The 22,692-nt window shown below is 39.5% G+C and overlaps 1 long non-coding RNA gene across 2 annotated transcripts; it reads left to right on the top strand.

The window, feature by feature from the left end:
* The first annotated feature begins 11,200 nt into the window (after positions 1-11,200).
* On the top strand, positions 11,201-22,425 carry LOC145548013 (uncharacterized). Of its 2 annotated transcripts, none has more exons than XR_014084302.1 (3): positions 11,201-11,328; positions 12,811-17,780; positions 19,617-21,637. It is a non-coding gene; the product is annotated as an uncharacterized LOC145548013 (long non-coding RNA). The 2 variants fall into 2 exon arrangements; XR_014084303.1 differs by adding an exon at positions 21,644-22,425 and having other exon boundaries at positions 11,203-11,328; positions 12,811-21,569.
* The last annotated feature ends 267 nt before the right edge of the window (positions 22,426-22,692 follow it).

Here is a 22,692-nt window from a genome sequence, read left to right as displayed (position 1 = left end):
GCCGGGGCTGCTGGGGTCCCGTCGTGCACAATGTGTGCTTCTCACTCAGGCTCCCGCTGTACTCCGCCGCCCCTGCATGGCTCTGGAGAGTTGCCAAGCTCTGAGGGGTTGTCGGTGAGAGGAGGAGGAAGAAGAGGATAAGGAGGAGGATGAAGAGGAGGAGGCGAGTCAGTTTGATTGTTACAGCAGAACACCTCCGAACATCTCACTGCCTTCCCCCATGGATAGCAGCAAATCTGATATATAAATCACTCTCCTGGATTGGCTACAACGAATGGTGGGGAAGATGTTATGGATAACCAAACTAATTGCAAACACTGTGAAGTGATGTGCAAATGACTGAGGGCCATGTTTTCCACACTGCTTTTGCAAATGTTAAATCATGGCGCGGCGTATTTGAATTGAGCATAATGACGTCAACAACACTGCCTAGATTTAAATGAAGCACAAAGAAAATAACATTTGTCTTGGTATATATTAACATGATTTTACATCACATTCTGACTGAACTAACAAATCTAGGTCCATAATTTGTAGCTGCATGTTTTGGACTAATCTCCTTATATATTATTTAGCACCTTTGTGCTGTTTTTCCTTTTTGTAATTAATATGGATATTGGCCAAGAGCAAAGATAAAGATCCGTTTTCTAATATTTTGTCCTTGGATTGAGCTCTCGGGGAATTCACCCCCCTTCTTCTCTTTCGTCTCCCTGGCTAAGGCAAGGGGAATTGGTGGGATGAGAGGCTATTCCCTAAATAGCCCATGGCAAGAGGTATCCTGATTAGCATGCTGCCTGCTCTCTCGCAGCAATCCTCCAGGCCACCAGCACTATCACTTATGTGCTGTTTGTATTTGTAGTTGATAGTGTGTGCTGTTATAATTGGAATGAGCTCAGGAACCTCGTTTGCTTTTGATCCACTGCCAGCCACTCAGAGAGCTACTGGGCCACAGCTCTCACCTCCATGCTCCCAGTGGATTATGGGAAACTGCAACGCTTATGTTCTAAAAAGCGCCTGACAGCATCTCACTCAAGGTCGAACAATGCAACAGTGAGCGTGGGGAGCAGAAGAAAAATTTGGAGGAAAAAAACACGTTTAACAGATTTTTGATGTGACTCTGGGATTTGAGTTGGGAACGTCAAAAAGACATTTTAGACTTGTGAGACTTCGAGGAAAGGTGGCGGTGGGGTAGTTTTGGGTATTGTCGATACCACAAAAAGGTAGACTGCAGGGATTTCCAGCACTTTGAGACCTGTCTAAATCTAAATTTCTACACTGTGAATCTGTAGAGAACCACACAAACACTAAACTCTAGTCAATAATGCTAATATTCAGTGTTGAAAACCATATTTCTGACAGTGTCATTATAAGACGGTTCACTGCATAATATTTTTAAACAATTAACATAGTGGATAATTTAGAAATGATGTCATATCTTCAACTCTAATATAACCTTCAACCCAACCAAGTCAGATGTAATAACATCAACCTTTGTGCACAGACTCTGACCCTTCCTTTGTTTTTGATGTGTCTTCGTGACTGTCATAAATGCCAGGTTTTTATGTGACTCACAAACTCATTACCGTTTGGGTCGTGAGTTTGTGTCATTGAAGATGTTTTAAAAAATGATGTTATGTTTTTCAGAAACATTTTTGAGAAGAGAAAAAAGATAATTTTGAAAACCCTTTACTTTAATTTGGACTGTGCCTAAAAACCCTGAAGTAGATGTATACCTAAGTATCAATCCCCTTTTCAAGTCTCACCTGGTCACCATCTATTACCATCAAATGAAAAGGATTTCTTTGTCACGTCTGTCCATCACCACATCCACCATTGCAAGCACATCTTGCCCAACACTACTTTATCACTTCATCACACCACAGAAAATAATCACAGAATCGCTGACCAGAAAACAAACCCTGCTCTGCATTACACTTCAGTCTGACTCTCTTCGCATGATATCCCATACAACTCTGTCTTCACAAACCTCTCCCCCATGTTCATCAGTCCTTATGAAATTCATCATCGGTACCACAGTTTGTCACTGTGTAGTGCACCTAAAAATGTCATATTATTTTGGTTGTTTTATTATTTTAAAATATATTTTTACTTTTTTTTCCCCCAAAAATTAACAAATTATGCTTTGTTTGAATTTTGCCATGTTAAATCTGCCTGCATGCATTGTTTTCATGAGGTAGAGATGGGAGCAGTAGTGGCAAGGGGGAACCTTTGTTTGGGGGGCGTTGCTTCTGGGTTGTGTTTTGGGCAGACTTCCTTTTTGCCTCAACTCTAAAGGCAGTGCTTAGGTAGATATTGCTGGATCCTGTTTTACTGTTTTTCAGGTTAGTACATGGTAAACACACCAAAACTGCACTGTACAATGTTGTCATCTTATTTGATCAGTCGATAGCACTGTGTTACATTTCCTGTGAACATTTGTACTAATTTGTAAGTTTGATCAGTCAAGGTTTAGATTGGCAGGATGCCAACCCGTGCAAAGGAAGTCTCACTGGGTTAAATGAAAGACTGTGATATCTTACTATCTTTGGGTTTTAGGATTTTTTTGTTTTGCTTTTGTTTGAATAATATTCAGTGCATGTTGCTTGGTGTCTCATAAAGTAGCTTAGAGCCTGAGAGTAAAGTGAGTCTAGCTGAAGTTAAACGTAGAGAAACTATTCCTTGTTTATGAAGCGTGGGAATTCAGAGGTTAAAGTTGCCAGAAGTTAATGCCATGTCAAATTCTCGATATTCTTCTAAATCTTGTAATTCTATTTTTGATCATTAGTAAGTTAAAATTGGTGTAAAATTTTGATGTTCATACCAGTTAAATACAGCTAAATGCAGTAAATTTTTAAAAACTGTTGATTTATCCTTTTTAATACACTATACCTTAGTTGTCTTCATCTAAGGATGGTAATGTGTGAAGTTAATTATTACTTGTGAGTAAAAGAAACAAGGTTTACAAAACAAAGTTAATGTAAAACATTAATATTGTACACTGTAAAAGGTTTGTTGGTTAGCAAATAAATGAGAAGCAACCTGAATGTTAAAAGCAGCGCTTCAGTCGCCATGCTGCTGAATCCCCTTTTACCAATCTTCAAATTATGTGTATCACTGTTACAGCGGTCTTGATGTTTGGGACCTTTAACAACTGCCTCCTTGACAACCTGTGCATACTTTCCAAGTCTCACAGAACGATATTGTCTATTCCAGCACCTTGTGTCGTTCTTTTGAACCTCATTCATACACCTGTGTCTTTGGTAGGCAAGCTTATTCAGTGTGACTGATTGTGGATTCCTGTTGTCGTGGATGGAAAGATCTCATTGACTGAGAGCTATAGCCTTGAGGACCTTTCTTGGGTGTCCCACCTTTTCATTTTAGGTGAAATACTTATTCAGGACTATCAGTCCTCGCTTCCTTCTGGATCCTCTGAGACACCCGCTGGCAGCCGTTGAGGTGGGTGATGTCAGGAGTCCGGGATGTTTTGTTTGTGTGGTGATTTATTCCCTTGCTCTGGAGTTCCAGGACTTGACTAAAAGGTGCAGCTAATCTTGGAGCTGCAGGTCTTCACTGGAGGGAGGAGTTAAGAAGGTGTGCTTCTTCACCTTCATCTTCCTAACAAACCTATCCAATATCCAATGCTTTCACCGTTCCTCCTCCTTCAACCCTCCATTGCTCTCATTGTTGCACCAAGATGGAAGCTAGCTACGGTCTCCATCGCTCCACCTACTCCAAACCCTCCATATGGACTGACACTCTAGATTATCCAGATTATTCATCCCTGATGTTCTTTCACTCTAATTCACAGTAAACCTCTCCTCTCTTGTCACCTGCAATAATTAATCTATTCCTGCATCCCACTCACCGTCTTGCTCAAAGTGTTCCCACTTCCCAGAGCTCCCTGAACCAAAGTTCTCCTTGCAGCAGAAAAACCCTAAAATTGATATTGATAGTAAAATCTCCATCTTAAATGCAAGTTCATATAATTTATATGTGACTTTTTACCCAATGTGGAGAAGGAATTTCATTGAAATGTGGTCCAAGAGGCAGTGTGTAGGACGGGAGCCCCTACTTAATGGTTTAGTGAGTGAGTCTACTTTGCCTGTGATTTGCTAGAGTGAGGAATATCTGACTGTGAAAAAAAATTATGTTAGAAAAGGTAAAAGTAGTAAAAGTAGGTAAAAGTAGACATACTTTTCTCTCCAGTTCTGACTAGCATTGTTACTCTGAAATGTATGAATTTGTATTGGTTTTGTAAAACATAGCAGCAGTAAACTAATCTATTAATAAGCCAAATCAATTTTATTAAATCACAGGATGTGTTGCTTCAAATATCATTGTTGATGCAATAGCAGTAAATAACGGTGGGTTTATTTTTTACAGCTTTAAATTGTACACTGTTTAACCACAAACCTGACTGAATGTTGTTGGATTTTATGCCATAGACCGTCAGAATGGAGCGCATATTTCTGAAGATTAAGAAACAAGACGGCTTTTAAGGTTAGTTTTAGGAATTACAATTTGAAATATTTCTAAATTTGCTCTCATTTCATATGGAATATCGACATTTGTATTCAAATGTCTTGGGGCCTCCCACTGACTAATTTTTGGCTGAAGGTAAACATACAACTGACATTCTTGGTGAGCCAAAAGTTTGGCTTAAACATGACAAATTAGTCTAAAAAAAGGAAAAATCGGGAATGTGATTTATTCCTTTAAGTACTATCAATTACTGTAGATTTACTGGCACAACATAGCACTGCTATCTAGACTTAAAATGTGTTTCATTAATAAAAACATTCTCAATATGTTATGGAAAACAGGCATGCATCAACTCTGCTTTCCATAGCATTATTTACACTGTCGCCATAATTTCTGATATGAAGAGCACTGGCACATTATGCATTATTTTTTTGTTCATTCCCTTTCCCTCTGTGACATGTCTACAATTTGACTTGCTGGCTCAGCTCCTTTCTGGATTGGACCATCTCCAGGGACTTATGGGATTTTGATTCTCCCCTGTTGCCAAATGCCAGCAGGCCTATGAAAAAGGATATCTGAAACTCCTAAGTTCAATATTTAATCAAGAACAGGGTTACATTTCCTGTTTGATTAGTTAGAAAATTCTACTTCTCAGAGTCTCTGATTGCTTTGGCAATATTTGACCAAAACATTAATATTCCTCTCTGAATGGGGCGCTTGCAAAAAAGTATCTCGTCAAAAGTGCCAGTATCATAACTGTGATACTTATAATTCCTTGTGGCCAGCATGGCATCTCTTTCGGCATATTTCTTTTTTTTTTGGAAAGGATTACTTGTATTTATTATTGCTGTTGTTTTTTATGAACACTGTCCTCTTCAATTGCCTCATTAATATCAATGTTTTTGACCATGAGTCCATCTCCCCTCATAATCACAAAGGACTGCTAGGATCCACCTGAGAATAACCCTAATGAGTTTGTTCCAGGAGGGCATTACCACTGGATAAGTACAAACACCTGCTAAAATATTGGCAATTAGGACATAATTAGTGGCTAATGTATCTCTAATCCAAAGTGGGCCAAAGATTTGTCTTTTTTCGCAAAGAATCCCTTTTTTTAATGTTCTCAGTTGTTATTGTTTTCCTCAGGTATTTGTATCCCGAGAACATTGACTAAGTGCCCTAGTTCATCATATGCAAATGGCTTATTAATTACACATGCATTATGCCCGTATTCAGAAAACATCAAAGGCGCTGCAAGTCTTCAGATGGTCCCCCCTCTGTAACCGCGCTCAGGTTACAAATGCCTGCGTGTGCACTTTCCTGCCTGCCTTTTCAGGCAGAATAACTACATCCTCAATTAAAAATTTTCACAGGAACCACTCTCTCTTCGTGCTGTCTGATATTTGAAAAACACCTCCGGTGGTTGGCGGGTTGTTTGCTAAATTGCAAATAATTATTTAAGTCAAGATTAGGAAGCATTATCTGGAATCAGGGTGATTTTGATTGTGCGTTTAGAAAAAAAAATTGATACACATATTTGCTTCAGCAAAGAGGAAATATGGTCATTTGAAGGTTTGGCCTTCTTGTTTAAATTAAAAAAAAAAAAAAATCAGCTGATCAGCTCCGTATTAATGTTCCTGTATCAATAGCTCAATTTGAGGTGGAGGTATGTCGTTCAGTTTGTCTGCATGTTTGCTCCCTTTATTCTTCCCTGGTGACTTCTCTGTTAACGACTCATAGAGCAGGTGTCAGACTGTGATTTATACAACCTATAATGCCGCACATTGATTAGCAATAGAGCTCTAATGGGATGCCAGTTCTCGAACTTGGGTTAAAAGGAGAACAAAAGGAGGGGAACGAAATGGATTACCACCTTTGTCTTTGTTTTATGTCTTCATGCATCCTATTACTGCATGAATATCAGCAGCGCAGCCTTGTCCAATAAGATGGTGGAAAGGGAGCAAGAGTGCAATCACAGAAACCCTGGGCAGAGCTGTGTTATCAGTCTCATGTGGGCTCTGACTGGGTGCTATAGCATAATTAGTACACCGCTCACTTGGATGATAAAATGGGTAACAGAACGGTCCTCCCCTCTTGGTCCTACCTGATTCCAACATCATTTATTGATTTAATTAGAATTATTTTTTTTGCATTATTGGTGTACTTTCTTATCTTTGTTGGGAATGCAAAGGATATTTTCATGGGCAAGGCTACTCTTAATCTTTCAGTTAAATACATGTTAATTTCAATCAGTTTTTGAAAGTTTATTAGCTAAATTTCTGAAACAATCTAAAAAAAAAAATCAAATGAGAATCTGTCCTGTTATGCTAAATGAAAGTGTGCACACCCACAGTTCTTATATACCAAATCCCTCTTTTTTTGATGTCTGTAGAAATGTGTGTGTACATCAAAGCCACAAGGTGGGGCTGATTCTTTCAATTCCAATCTGCTTATTTTAGTTCAGACTCAGATAACACAAAACAGAGGTGTTATTCTGCAACATTGTTTTTGTATCACACCTCCGAAAGCATCATTTCTCATTAGGAGACCAAACTGTTAGCTGTTGTCCTCATTACTAAAAAGGTAGAGCTCTAACCCCCCAAAGGTAACTTCATCAACACCGGAGACAAATCTATCTTAGGTGCTCTATTTATATTTCTGACTCAGTGCCACAAAGATTTATTCTGCACCGCTGTCAATCCATCTCTCTAATGGGCAGTGGCAGCCTTTTTAGTTTAGATGGCTTGTATCTGTGTGTCTACATCAGTGGTGGAGAAAGTACTCAAAAAATGTACTTAAGTAAAAGTACAAATACACAGACAAAAATGTACTCAAGTAAAAGTAAAACTACCACATTAACATTTGTACTTAAGTAAAAGTAAAAAAGTACTGGATTTTAAAAACACTTAAGTATTAAAAGTAAAAGTACTTGCTGAATGGATTACCTAATCGCTAATATCATTAAGTGTACTGATCGTATTTAATTTTAATACATTAGAAATGTGCCATTTAATGAACAATGTCACAGATAAAGCATGTTTTTATTATGTTTACTCTGTGTAACATAGTTTAGACTTAGATATGTGATTCTATGCATCATAATTTCAGGGATGGAAACATCTCGTCTCCTGTCCTAACATAGCATGAACTTCACTTTTTTTTTGCCACTGGTGGCTTTTATTTTGAAAGAAATTCAACAGAAAGGGGATGGAAAGAAGGTGGGTGGGAGAGGACATGGAACTAAGGAGTCACATAGCAGAATTGTAGTCAAGACGACCTACCCAAGAAGACCAAGTCAAGACCAGCACCTACGTGACACAAAAAATTTAGTTTTACCTATCAAAATTGTTTCTCAAATTGATCTGAAAGATCCACATTCCCATAAAACACCTAGATATTAAATACTTAGAGCTGAAATAAATTTAATCGGTAAAGATCCATCCAGAAGAATCGGATCGTTCCTGAATGTCATATCAATGCAGACTTTGGTACCAGCGTTGTCCCATATATGCGACACCTCAGTCAACACCTCCACACAATAATTCAGCGCATGAGTGACAACTTTTTCTCATCGCAGATGAAACATCAGTCAGTACAGCTAGCTTTGCTAGCATCACGTCCACGGAGCTTAACTTTCTTTAAGCTTTCCTTCCAAGTGACCAAGGGCGTAGGAACAAGTTTATCATTGGGGGGGGACACATATCGGAAACTTGAAAGATCCGTAAATAGCTTGAGCAAAAATGTCAAACAATGGTGTTTCAATGTGTTACTCTAATCTGACCCCTTGTAACCCATAATCTAACTATTTACAATCCAATAATCAGATTAAAATTACGTATCCAAGTTAAGTATTTGTGATTATTTTTAGAAAACACATATTGTTGCTTCTTTTTCCTTGGGGAGATACGTTTCATATGTAACACCAGCAACACAAACGTAAACGATGGAGGGAGAAGAGATGCACATTTTCTAGCTGATGGATGAATTTTTTATTGAGTGATCAAATTACTCTTTCATAGTAACTATGCCATCCATGGCAATAAACTAACTACACTATAAATCATATGTGTGTTGACCTGTCACAATAACAAATTTTGATTTTTGATAAGCAATATTATTTTTAGACCATTTTTAAGTAATAAATGTTAATGGGAAAATTATAATGCAAGAACACAATCTGAAAGACCAGTAAACTTTAAATTATAATGAACATTTAACACTGCAACTGGAAGGCATCTCAAATATCCAAAATAAATAAACAAAATGACAAAAATAAAATGAATTTTGAAGTCTTTGTAAATAAAAATTTCCTTCAAAAAAAGGTTTAGCTGACACCAAAGCACCAACCTGAAAGCTTTTATCATACAGTTTTTTGTAGAAAGAGAAATAAAAAGAGAAGTGATAAATCATGCCAATGGAAATTATTGAATTTGTTTTAATTAATCATGAGCACGTAGCTCGGTTCATTGTGCGCGTTGAAGGGGACACGCAGCGGCACGAGCTGACGCCGCCGCATGCGCAGCGTGTCGCAGCGCTTCGTGCATCTCTGGATCTTTGCAACTCGGTGCGGATCACTCGCGTCGCTCTCCCAGGCTAATCTGTTGCTAAGAGATGAGTGTGTTTACTGGTAACCAAGAGCCACGAAGTGAACTTCAGATATTTACTTTTGCGAAATTTGCCAACGGTAAATGTCTTGTATCTAATCAGGTAAGCGTTATTTCAAAAGAGCTTTTGTTTTATAAACTACTTGTTATTAATTTGGTTTTAAGAGATAAGCGGGGTTTTTTCTGGTAATGAACTGCCACGAAGTATAAATCGAGATTTTTACTTTTGTGTTGAATGTGTGTTTAATATAGCCTATTTGCCATTAATGACAAAAAAAAAAAAAATACTTTTCTGCAAAATTGACCAACTGCACAATTCTTGTTAGTCTAAAATAAGTGGTATTTCAAAAGAGCGGGAGAAACATTATATTTTTTTATCAATAAGAATTTTTTGTTGCTATGCTGTTAATCTGTTGCTAAGAAATGATCGCGTTTTCTGGTAACAAAGTTCCATAAAGTAAACATCTGAGAGATAACAGAAGAAATCCTATGTTTTTTGAACAATAACAATTTTTTGTCGCTAATCTGTTGCTAAGAGATGAGTGTGTTTACTGGTAACCAAGAGCCACGAAGTGAACTTCAGATATTTACTTTAGCGTAATTTGCCAACGGTAAATGTCTTGTATCTAATCAGGTAAGCGTTATTTCAAAAGAGCTTTTGTTTTATAAACTACTTGTTATTAATTTGATTTTAAGCGATAAATGGGGTTTTTCTGGTAACGAACTGCCACGAAGTATAAATCGAGATTTTTACTTTTGTGTTGAATGTGTGTTTAATATAGCCTATTTGCCATTAATGACAAAAAAAATACTTTTCTGCAAAATTGACCAACTGCACAATTCTTGTTAGTCTAAAATAAGTGTTATTTCAAAAGAGCGGGAGAAACATTATATTTTTTTATCAATAAGAATTTTTTGTTGCTACGCTGTTAATCTGTTGCTAAGAGATGATCGCGTTTTCTGGTAACCAAGTTCCACAAAGTTCCATAAAGTAAACGTCTGAGAGATAACAGAAGAAATCCTATGTTTTTTGAACAATAACAATTTTTTGTTGCTAATCTGTTGCTAAGAGATGAGTGTGTTTACTGGTAACCAAGAGCCACGAAGTGAACTTCAGATATTTACTTTAGCGTAATTTGCCAACGGTAAATGTCTTGTATCTAATCAGGTAAGCGTTATTTCAAAAGAGCTTTTGTTTTATAAACTACTTGTTATTAATTTGATTTTAAGCGATAAATGGGGTTTTTCTGGTAACGAACTGCCACGAAGTATAAATCGAGATTTTTACTTTTGTGTTGAATGTGTGTTTAATATAGCCTATTTGCCATTAATGACAAAAAAAATACTTTTCTGCAAAATTGACCAACTGCACAATTCTTGTTAGTCTAAAATAAGTGTTATTTCAAAAGAGCGGGAGAAACATTATATTTTTTTATCAATAAGAATTTTTTGTTGCTACGCTGTTAATCTGTTGCTAAGAGATGATCGCGTTTTCTGGTAACCAAGTTCCACAAAGTTCCATAAAGTAAACGTCTGAGAGATAACAGAAGAAATCCTATGTTTTTTGAACAATAACAATTTTTTGTTGCTAATCTGTTGCTAAGAGATGAGTGTGTTTACTGGTAACCAAGAGCCACGAAGTGAACTTCAGATATTTACTTTAGCGTAATTTGCCAACGGTAAATGTCTTGTATCTAATCAGGTAAGCGTTATTTCAAAAGAGCTTTTGTTTTATAAACTACTTGTTATTAATTTGATTTTAAGAGATAAACGGGGTTTTTCTGGTAACGAACTGCCACGAAGTATAAATCGAGATTTTTACTTTTGTGTTGAATGTGTGTTTAATATAGCCTATTTGCCATTAATGACACAAAAAAAAAAATTACTTTTCTGCAAAATTGACCAACTGCACAATTCTTGTTAGTGTAAAATAAGTGTTATTTCAAAAGAGCGGGAGAAACATTATATTTTTTTATCAATAAGAATTTTTTGTTGCTACGCTGTTAATCTGTTGCTAAGAGATGATCGCGTTTTCTGGTAACCAAGTTCCACAAAGTTCCATAAAGTAAACGTCTGAGAGATAGCAGAAGAAACCCTATGTTTTTTGAACAATAACAATTTTTTGTTGCTAATCTGTTGCTAAGAGATGAGTGTGTTTACTGGTAACCAAGAGCCACGAAGTGAACTTCAGATATTTACTTTAGCGTAATTTGCCAACGGTAAATGTCTTGTATCTAATCAGGTAAGCGTTATTTCAAAAGAGCTTTTGTTTTATAAACTACTTGTTATTAATTTGGTTTTAAGAGATAAGCGGGGTTTTTCTGGTAACGAACTGCCACGAAGTATAAATCGAGATTTTTACTTTTGTGTTGAATGTGTGTTTAATATAGTCTATTTGCCATTAATGAAAAAAAAAAATTACTTTTCTGCAAAATTGACCAACTGCACAATTCTTGTTAGTGTAAAATAAGTGGTATTTCAAAAGAGCGGGAGAAACATTATACATTTTTATCAATAAGAATTTTTTGTTGCTACGCTGTTAATCTGTTGCTAAGATATGATCGCGTTTTCTGGTAACCAAGTTCCACAAAGTTCCATAAAGTAAACGTCTGAGAGATAGCAGAAAAAATCCTGTTTTTTGAACAATAACAATTTTTTGTTGCTAATCTGTTGCTAAGAGATGAGTGTGTTTACTGGTAACCAAGTTCCACGAAGTGAACAAAAAGCAGAGCACAAACATTTCTAATGTAACTATTGCCCACATTAAAAGTAGGCTTTTTCCTAAAATAAGCTTTTTAGCTATTTTGTTTATTTATTAACCATGTTTAGCACACTGAATGGAGGAAGTCAATGTAAGACAACATGCTAGTTATAGCCCACATGCCACTGGCTGCATTTAGGCTAATATTACCTTTATTCGATCTTGATATTGCCTAATGTTTTGTGATACCAAGTATAGGCTACAGAACAAAGACAGAAATATTTACAAAAAGAGATGTTTAAGCAGAATCTTTGCAAAGGCAGAAATGAGAAAAAAAACACCATTTATCTTAAAGTCCTAGAACTGGCTTTAATTCTTGAGTTAAAGGAATTCTATTAAAAAACAGAAACACCTGCTTTACAAGCAGACTTAAAATGTTCCTTTCTGTGAGCATCCAATGTATCATCTGATATTGCTCGGACAGGTTCAGATCTGATATCACTTGCCTTGTTAAATTTCCTGTTCCTAAGTTCTCTGACAAGGCCCAGAAATTTGATAACGAGTCAGATTTCTAAGTTTTAAAATGTTAACAGAAAGGTAGAAAGTTTGCAAATTATTTTCCTTACACTTTACAGTTATGCAGCACTTTGTGTTGATCTGAAGTAATCATCTTTGTTGTAAAATATCTTGGAATTTGTGGCTGCAGCATTGCAAATGCTAGAAATAGTTATGGGATGTAAGCACTTCTGCACATCATGGTGCTTGTTAGAGAGCCCTAAATATTGTATGTTTATGTTATTTCCCTCAGTTACTCAACATATACTGTTACAGAAACTCACAGTTTCAGTGTTGGGGTCACATTGTATTTGGGAAACGTTTGATAGTTGTGCACATAAGAAAAAAATTATGTAGTTTACTGCTAGGTGAAACGCTAGTTAAAATCAAACCTACTTAGAGATACTCAGACAATGTGTATATATATTTATTCATATTTATATAAATTCCCTTCTCACCCTTCCACAGGTGGACTCTTTCATCCAGAGTGCGGGTCGTCTATCAGAGGCCTGGGAGCTTGAGGGTTCTGCACAGTATCTTGGCTGTGCCTAGAACCTGACATTTCTGGACTGAGATGCCTGATGCTGTTCCTGGGATCTGTTTTAGCCACTACTCCAGTTTGGGGATGACTGCCACGAGGGCCCCAATGACCACAGGCTAGACTACCACAGGTCCCTGCGCTCCTCTGCCCTGTAGATGCAGGGTGAATCCTAGCAACCTGCGGCCTCTTTGCCGGGAGCACCGGATGCCACCTGATGGTGTAGACCCGCCGATTTCTGCCAGGATCAGTTTGGTAAATGCCAGGTCGCTGACAAATAAAACTTTCGTCATTAGGGATTTCTTTTCCTCTTATTGATTGGATGTTTTATTAACAGAATCATGGACAAGTGGTTTGGTGACTCCAGCATTTTTAATGAACTTCTACCGCGGTACTGCGGCTATTTTAATGCTCCAAGGATGTCAAGGTCCGGTGGAGGTATAGTGACTGTTTTTAAAAGCAATTTTACTTGTAAACAGTTGTCTCTGGCCTCGTTTAGTAGCTTTGAGATCAGCCTATTTGAACTCGGCAGCTCTCACACTGTGCTGTGAGCAGCGGTCTATCGGCCACCGAAGCACAACAAAAATTTTATAAATGACTTTTCTGATTTCCTGGCTGATATTATGCCAAGGTATGACCGAGTTCTCGTTGTTGGTGATTTTAATATTCTTGTCTGTCGTCCTACTACACCTATGGCTCAGTCGTTTCTTAATGTAACCGATTCTTTTAATTTTGTGCAGTCTGACTGGTGCTATCCATGAGCATGGTCACAGTCTTGATCTGGTTTTATCTTATGGTCTACCAGTTTGTAATTTAGTGATTGGTGACTCATTATTTTCAGACCATATGCCTGTTTTATTTGAGATAACGCTGTCCTGTGCTAAAGCTAAAGCATGCACTGCAGCTCGGTTCTATCATGTTCTTAACCCTTCTACTGCTGGTCAGTTTTCTTCCGTTTTTAATCAATTTATTGGTGTATAAAGTGCTTCATAAATAAAGTTGGTATGGGATGGTATTGTACTGTGGTCTTCACCTTCCAGGCCTTTTCCAGTTCCTCTCTGAGGCCCTGGTATTTCTGCAGTTTCTCGTGCTCCTTTTTCCTGATGTTGTAGTCACTTGGTACTGCTACATCCACCACAACGGCTTTCCTCTGTTGTTTATCCACCACCACAATGTCCGGTTGGTTCGTCATTACCATTTTGTCTGTCTGGATCTGGAAGTCCCACAGGATCTTAGCTCGGTTATTCTCCACCACCTTTGGGGGTGTTCCCCACTTTGATCTTCCAGTCCATATTCTGCAGATGTTTCTGTACACTATGCCTGCTACTTGGTTATGTCGTTCCATGTACGCTTTCCCTGCCAGCATCTTGCACCCTGCTGTTATGTGCTGGACTGTCTCAGGGGCCTCCTTGCACAACCTACACCTTGGGTCTTGTCTGGTGTGGTAGATCTGAGCCTCTATTGCTCTGGTGTTTAGGGCCTGTTCCTGTGCAGCCAGGATGAGAGCCTCTGTGCTGTCCTTGAGTCCAGCTTTTTCCAGCCATTGGTAGGATTTCCTGATATCAGCCACTTCAGTTATTTGTCGGTGGTACATCCCATGTAGGGGCTTGTCCTCCCATCATGGTACCTCCAGCACCTCATCCTCTGTTCCCCCATTGTCTGAGACATTTATTGAACACATTGCCTGTTGAGATCTTGTCCTTGGTGTATTTATGGATCTTGGATGTTTCATCCTGGACAGTGGCTCTCACACTCACTAGTCCTCTGCCTCTTTCCTTGTGGCTAGTCTCAGGGTGCTGGATTTGGGGTGGGACCCTCCATGCATGGTTAGTAGGTTCTGAGTCTTAACATCCGTGGTGTTCATCTCCTCCTTTGGCCAGCTAATTATTTATTTATGTATTTATTTTTATTTATAACAGACAGAAAAGACAATCAAGAAAGAAAAAAATCAAATAAAATAGAATGAAACAGACTAGAGAAATAAGAGGTAAAACAAATTATGCCCAAGTGACATGCACATTTTATATTTTCTGTTTGAAAAGGAGCAGAAGATGTAATATCTTATGATGTCCTGCCCCTTTCATACTTATCAATTTATAATCAATTAACTGTCAAAACATCAAAACGAGACAACTTGTTTCCATTTTACATGACATTTAAAGATGTCTCATTTAAAAAGTATTTATATCATCAATAGTATTTACAGACTTTAAAACAGTCATCTTATAGAACATTTTGCAATAAGCTCCTTTTTAATCAGTTTTTTAAGCTGGTGTATATTTCTACTTTTTTGAACTCATCATTCAATCCATTCTATACATCTACTCCACGCACCGATAAACAAAAACTCTGCATGGTTGTTCTAATACATTGTTTTTTAAAATGTCCATCACCTCTTAAATTATAACTTCCCTCTCTGTCACAAAACATTTTCTGTATATTGGGTGGAAGTTGCTGATTTCTGACCTTAAACATGAATTGTACAGTTTTAATATTTCAGTATTCTGGGACCTTGTTGCTCTGCTTGGGTTCCCCAAGGTTCAGTTTTGGGCCCACTCCTCTTTTTACTGTACATACACCCAATAGGTTTTATTTTAAATCGCCACAGTAAAGGATTCCAAAAAGGTTTGGTTCCCTCAATTAAGAAAACTCAAGGAATCACCTGCCTTATTTACCTTCCTTGTTCCTCGTTTAGTCAGAATGCTGGATTTGGGGTGGAGCCCTCCATGCATGGTTAGTAGTTTCAGAGTCTTAACATCCGTGGTGTTTATCTCCTCCTTTGGCCAACTAGCTATTCCTGCAGGATCTCTGATTACTGGTAAGGCTTAGCTGTTTATTGCACTGATCTTGTTCTTGCCATTGAGCTGGCTTCTCAGGACTTGCCTTATTCGTTGGAGGTATTTGGCTGTGACTCCTTTCCTTGTGACCTCATTCAGGTTGCCATTTGCTTGTGGTATTCCCAGGTACTTGTAACTGTCCTCAATGTCTGCTATTGTTCCTTCTGGGAGTGAGACCCCTTCTGTGTGGACGACCTTCCCTCCATCCGACCACACTTCTCTAGTCCGAATAACATCCCAATGTCAGTGCTGTAGATCCTGGTGGTGTGTATTAGTGAGTCGATGTCTCGCTCGCTCTTGGCGTACAGCTTAATGTCATCCATGTAGAGGAGGGTTAGGGTAACATTAATGGTGGCCCCATTTTTGAGTCGGAATCCGTAGCCAGTCTTGTTGGTGATTTGGCTGAGGGGGTTCAGATGTAGAACAGCAGTGGACACTTGTGCAAGTGGTTTGCAGTTTGCATTATATATAAATAAAAAAATAAAATAACAAAACTGCATCTGCAAACCAATTGTGCAAGTGGTTTGCAGTATATATTTAAAAAAATAAAATAAAATAAATAAATAAAAAACTGCCCTGAGACAGACTGGCGACCTGTCCAGGGTGTACTCCGCCTCTCGCCAGGAACGTTAGCTGGAGATAGGCACCAGCAACCCTCCCAACCCCACTAAGGGACAAGGGTGTAAAGAAAATGGATGGATGGATGGAATAAATAAAAAACTGCCCTGCGACAGACTGGCGACCTGTCCAGGGTGTATCCCGCCTCTCGCCCAGAACTTTAGCTGGAGATAGGCACCAGCACCCCTTCCGAACCCCACTAAGGGACAAGGGTGTAAGAAAATTGATGGATGGATAAAAAACTGCAACTGAAAACCAATTGTGCAGTTTGCAGTATATATATATTAAAAAATAAATAAATAAAAAAACCTGCAACTGCAAACCACTTGCACAAGTGTTAATCAAATGGGGCAGAAATCAAAAACTCTGGAAAGAATCATAATTCTTTCCAGGAAACTCTCTGCCCCCACTGCTGTTCTGCATAGGTCTGAATCCCTCAGCCAAATCATCAACGTGAGCCATCCCGTCCTTCCAAACAGACTCCAGGATGGTGGCTCATGGGATCCTCCCAGTCAGAGCCGTCATGCACTCCCGCGACATCTGCCCCCGACCCGGAGTCGGTTAGGCACCTTCTGTGGGAGTGTAGCGCTGCTGTGGACCTGTGGGCAAAGGCCGGCTCCTTGCAATTCCCATACTTGCCAGTAAGGGAGGTCCTCGACACGCAGCTAGTGCTGCATAGGGTGAGCCACCGGAAAACATAAAAAAGGGCCTCATGGAGATGTGGCTCACCCTAGCCACCATATGGACCTCCAGAAACCTGCTGGTAAGCAGGCGCAGGCAGATGCCCACCCACGTTTCTGTGATCCGAATGGTGGCAAAAAAAAAGAACATACAGAGCTACAGGTGGCGCACCTGTAGCTCAAGGACACAGGCACAAAGAAGAATCGCCTGCGCCTCTTTGGACGAAGGAGCAGGCGCTCCACGGACAGAGGTCCCAGCAGCAGTGGGGCCCTGGCTCTCCGGGTGAGGCAGGTGGGAAGGAGCAATGAGGGAGGAAAGCCCCTCTGAGCACCATCGCTGTTTGGAAGAACGGGATGGCTCCAAACTTCAACCAGACTGGCCACGGATACCGACTCAAGAATGCAGCCACCAAAAGTCTCCTCCTCTACATGGATGGCATCAAGCTGTACGCCAAGAGCGAGCGAGACATCGACTCACTGATCCGCACCACCAAGACCTACAGCACTGACATTGGGATGTCATTCGGACTAGAGAACTGTGGCGGATGGAGGGAACGTCATCCACACAGAAGGGGTCTCACTCCCAGAAGGAACAATAGCAGACATTGAGGACAGTTACAAGTACCTGGGAATACCACAAGCAAATGGCAACCTGAATGAGGTCACAAGGAAAGGAGCCACAGCCAAATATGAGGGGGTACCCAAAAGTTTCCAGAATGACGCTGCTGCACGCGCAGTTTTCGTAGTACACGATTCTGCCTCTAGGTTAGCGGTTCTCAACGTGGGCGGTGCGTTCAGAGGACGGCAGGGGGCGCTGGCGGACATTTTTTCAAAAGGGGGGCGCTGGGATGCCTTTGGGGGGCGTTTAGTCGAAGGTAAACTTTACACCTTAAATGCACAACAATGCCAGTTTAGACTTTGAGCAACTTGGTAAAACTTAATGTCATCCATGTAGCATGGTTTAATGTAACATTAAACCATGCTTGGATGCAGCTGTATTGATGGCAGCTCTTATTCTATTCAGTGTTTGTAGCTTCTGTTAGGTTCTTGGCGCAGCTCCGTTCTTCTTCTACTGGTAGCTAAAATCACGATACTCTCGCTGTGTATCCCTCTGAAAAATGAACCCATTTAAATAAAGAAATCAAGAAATCCCTCCATGGGTGATACCACGATAGAGGGCGTTCATTTTATAGCCTTAACACCGGTGCTGTGAGTGGTCCGGTATGAAACTGGTATGATAGAACAACACAGCACTTTTAAATTTCAATAATCAGAATGCAGTATAGCCTATATGTGCTGCATCGCTTTTCCCCATCGATACGCTTCCCGACCGCCGAGCACCTTGGGGGCTTAAAAAAAAGACGTGCACATTGCGCAAAACTCTGAAACAGGAGAAGCGGGACATAAAACGGAGCGACGAACTAGATGTGAATTATGGCATAAAAACAGAGAATCCGACACTGAACATTGAAAAAAATCAACACATGATGTGAAACACATGACGATTAGACGGCGCAGCAGGTGATGAGTGAAAATTACTGACGGTGAGCGTCAATAAATGATAAAATAAATCTAGCAACAGGAAAGAAACTAAAGTGGACATAGCAATAAACCAAGAGAGGATAATACTAATCAAAGGAAACTTAATGGAAATGAATGAAGAACAAAATGCAAGAATTAACTAAGAAACTAAAGTAAATACAGAGGAATAAACCTGTATGGCAAGAATAAACAGACACTATTTCCAGATAAAGGTAAAATATTGTTGAAATGTCATGGGTTTGTTGAGACCCCATCTAGTACTGAGAATAAATATATCTTACCATAACAGTAAAGAACTGATCACTTATTTATGTTTTAATTAGCTTTGATATATTTATTTCTTCAATATTAATTTTCATGTCAGTGTCATGAGGTTGAGACTCCATGACACTTTCAATTGGACTTATTAGGATTTGATTAAGGATTTGTTTCTGTCTCATATTTGTATGGCATTAAAAGGACCTGGAACTTTTGTTTCTCCACTGAAAGCTCTGGTTTGCACAATAAATGCCATGTGGGTGAAGTTTTATGGATGATACTCTGATGTCCCATTCTCCTGAAGGCAGCACAGAGCTGCACCACCAGAAACTGACAAACACTGATGTAGTTACAGTTCTATCCATGTTTTAATGTTGCAGAGCTCAGTCGTTTTGCAAATAGTTCAAAGTTTAAACTGGCATTGCTGTACATCTTTTATCTGGTCATTTTGTGCAAGATTTAACAACTAGAAAACGGCACAAAATAAGATTTTTTTTCCCACTCTGATTGGCTGCTGTTAGGCCTAAAAATTTTTACTTGAATGTTCATTGCATTTTCGTAGACTCCTGTGAAAATAATTTCTATTCCCATGACTTTTTTTGTTCTCTGGGAAATTATTTTTGATGATAAATACAGAAACAAGCATGAAAATCAAAACATCTACAATAGTGATAGTAATATTAATGATAAAATATAGTCAGTGCAAAGTAGCCTGCAAATTCTTTGGTGGGGGGCGGTGAGGGACCTGGATAAGGGCTAGGGGGGCGCTGGCTTGAAAAATGTTGAGAAACACTGCTCTAGGTATTTGTTCAACCACGCCTTCTCAATCAGTGTGCCAAGCGGCGTTGATGTGGAAGGTTTCATCTACCCGCAGTGAATTTTGTTGTAAGAGCTGTTTTGTCCAGCCGTCGTTTTTCTTCATGGAGAAGTTTGCGTGGCTGAAGCTTTGCTTCCTGCTCAGGAAAAAAGCATCGGAAACCGTTCAAATGTTAGACCGCTTACAAGGATGACGCTATGTGTCAAGCTCAAGTTTACTCATGTTCACCCGCTTTAAAAATGGTGAATTGTCAATTGATGATCAACCGCTTTTTTCCGGAGCAGGAAGCAAAGCTTCAGCCATGTGCTGCTCATAGAACTTCTCCTTGAAGAAAAACGACTGCTGGACAAAACAGCTCTTACAAGAAAATTCACTGCGGGTAGATGAAACCTTCCACATCAACGCTGCTTGGCACACTGATTGAGAAGGCGTGGTTGAACAAATACCTAGCGGCAGAATCGCGTACTACAAAAACTGCGCGTGCAGCAGCGTCATTCTGGAAACTTTTGGGCACCCCCTCGTACCTCCAACAAATAAGGCAAGTCCTGAGAAGCCAGCTTAATGGCAAATACAAGATCCGTGCGATAAACAGCTACTCACCAGAGTAGGGCTGTTCTAAACGATTATTTTAGTAATCGAGTAATCTATAGATTTTTCTTACGATTAATCGAGTAATCGGATAAAAACAATTATGAAATAAAATATTGGTAAATCTTCCATAACACCAGTGTTACTATCGGATATCAACATCAGTCTATTTTTTCCACATTTGTGCTTCCCTACCAGTTACTTTTTTGTAGACCGGGGGAGCAATACGGGATATTTACGGCTCCTCCGTTCAGAAACTCATCTACCAGCCATGTTCCGCCTCCCGTTTGTTTAGACCGGGATGATATAAGTTTATTGTGCGGTTCGTCCGTAAAGCTGCTCTTACCCTGTAAGCATCAACCCTCAGCCGCCTGCTGTGTTCAGTCTCTCCGCTCACCTGTATAAATCCTCCTCAGCTTCTTCCCGCCGTTCAACCAGCAGCTCCGGAGCAGAAAGGCTGCCGAACTCCCGACATCATTTTAAGGATGTTTATTGGTCCCACAAAAACGATGAAAACCCGGAATTATCACCAATCAGTAAAATCCCCGCGGGCCGAACTTGAAGATTGGACGTTATGCCGCTAACACGTAGCTTCCGTCAACAACTCAGAGGCGGAAGTCAGAGCTTCGCGCAACGCAAATAATGTTCCGGCTGAAACACGGTGCGCTAAATGATAAAACATAAATTAACGAAGCTTCGAGGCAGGTCAATTTTCCTCGAGGAATTTTAATAATCGAGGTACTCGAATCACTCGAGGAATCGTTTCAGCCCTACACCAGAGTAATCAGAGACCCTGCAGGAATAATCAGCTGGCCAAAGGAGGAGATGAAGACCACCGATGTTAAGACACTCGGAAACTACTGACCATGCATGGAGTGCTCCACCCCAAATCTAGCATTCTGACCAAACACGAGTCGTAGGGAAGGTAAATAAGGCAGGTGATTCCTTGAGTTTTCTAAATTGAGGGAACCAAACCTTTTTGGAATCCTAAAGACCTTTATTGGAAATAACAAACTGTTCCACAAACAGGAGCCATAATACTGGATGGATAATAAATGACTAAAACTATATGATCACGTAAAAGGTTAAAATAAGATTCATAACTATATATGCATAGAACATAACAAGAAAAATGACAAAACAAACCCTAATTGATTTCTATTTGCTTTTTCTCTTTCTCTCTGTCTGAGCCTCGCGCGGTGCATCTGACCTCTGACCTCAACTCTTCCCATCTGTCCTCCCATGGACCAGATGATGTCCCTCCTACAAAACCAGCCGATGAAAATGATCGAGAAGATCTGGAGGATCAAGAAGACAGAAAAGACCTCCATCACCTCCAGGGGACAACTGTCAGTCTCCTGTTGAGCATTTGGACTGAAAACTGAGACTGAGCTTTAACAACCTCCGCTGGTGTGCTGTCCAGTATCAGCGTAGAGGAAGAAAAGCTAAACATGCTTCAGAGCTGTGAGAGAAGACGACTCTGAACTGTTGACGCTTGTTTCATCTGTGGACAACATGGACATTTCCTGAGGGACGATCTGGACAACCCAAAGATCCAACACCAGAACCAGTTGGACTGACAGGAAGCCAGAGAAGAGAGACGGGGGAGGATTTGTCTGTAATGTCCATCTAGATCACGACTTTAAATCTGAAACAACAAAGCAACAGAGTGAGCAGCAAAACTTCACTCTACCAAGTATCAAGTACTTCAACTTTTGACACCAGAGAGGACAATGTCCAGAGCAACAGCTAGTTTGGATGTTTCTGAAAGGCTCTCCACTCAAAGAACTATTGCTGGTCCACTGTCGAGTGACCAAAGCAGAGAGTGAAGATTTATACTTTTATGACAGGAGGTAACAAATCCTCCTGAGCAGGCGATCAGTGTTCCTGTTTCTACGCTTTACCTACTTTCCAGATGGAAAATCTGCGCTTTCTTGTTGGGTTTTGAACGGACACTTATCTATACCTTCACTGCACTAATGTAATTTTTTTTGTTTTGTTGGGTTTTCTAGAAAACACATGAAATTGGGTAGCTTAATTATGATCATTCTTAGTTGTTTGACTCCTGAGGATGTTTAAGAGTTTAGAAATTCATTCTTCTAGACATAAGAGAAGTAAATTTAAAATTAACTTTAATGTGTTTAAAAGACTCATGTGTTGTCTCTGCCTGGCAGAGCTTTCCATCCAGAATTGCTTCATGATGATTGTCCTGCAAGCTCTCTGTATTGTGCATAATTCATAAATAAACCTAATGAGTGATTTTACCTGAACAGTGCTTGGTAAGTTTTTTTCTACAACAATGGACAAAATATTAAAGGCTCTCAAGTAAAAAGCGTGGCAGTTTTAGCTAATGTTGGACCCATGAGCCAATGCTAAGATTAGCATATTAGCCTGCAAAGACTTTATGCGTCATCTTTTCAAAGAAAAATTAACCTGTAACCATATATGCGAGTAGTAAAGGCATACATGACA

This window comes from Poecilia reticulata, chromosome 17 (assembly GCF_904066995.2).
Source record: "Poecilia reticulata chromosome 17, P_reticulata-male-v2, whole genome shotgun sequence".
Classification (NCBI taxonomy): Eukaryota; Metazoa; Chordata; class Actinopteri; order Cyprinodontiformes; family Poeciliidae; genus Poecilia; species Poecilia reticulata.
Note: the sequence above shows the minus strand (reverse complement) of the source record. Positions and strands in the feature narration are given on the sequence as shown.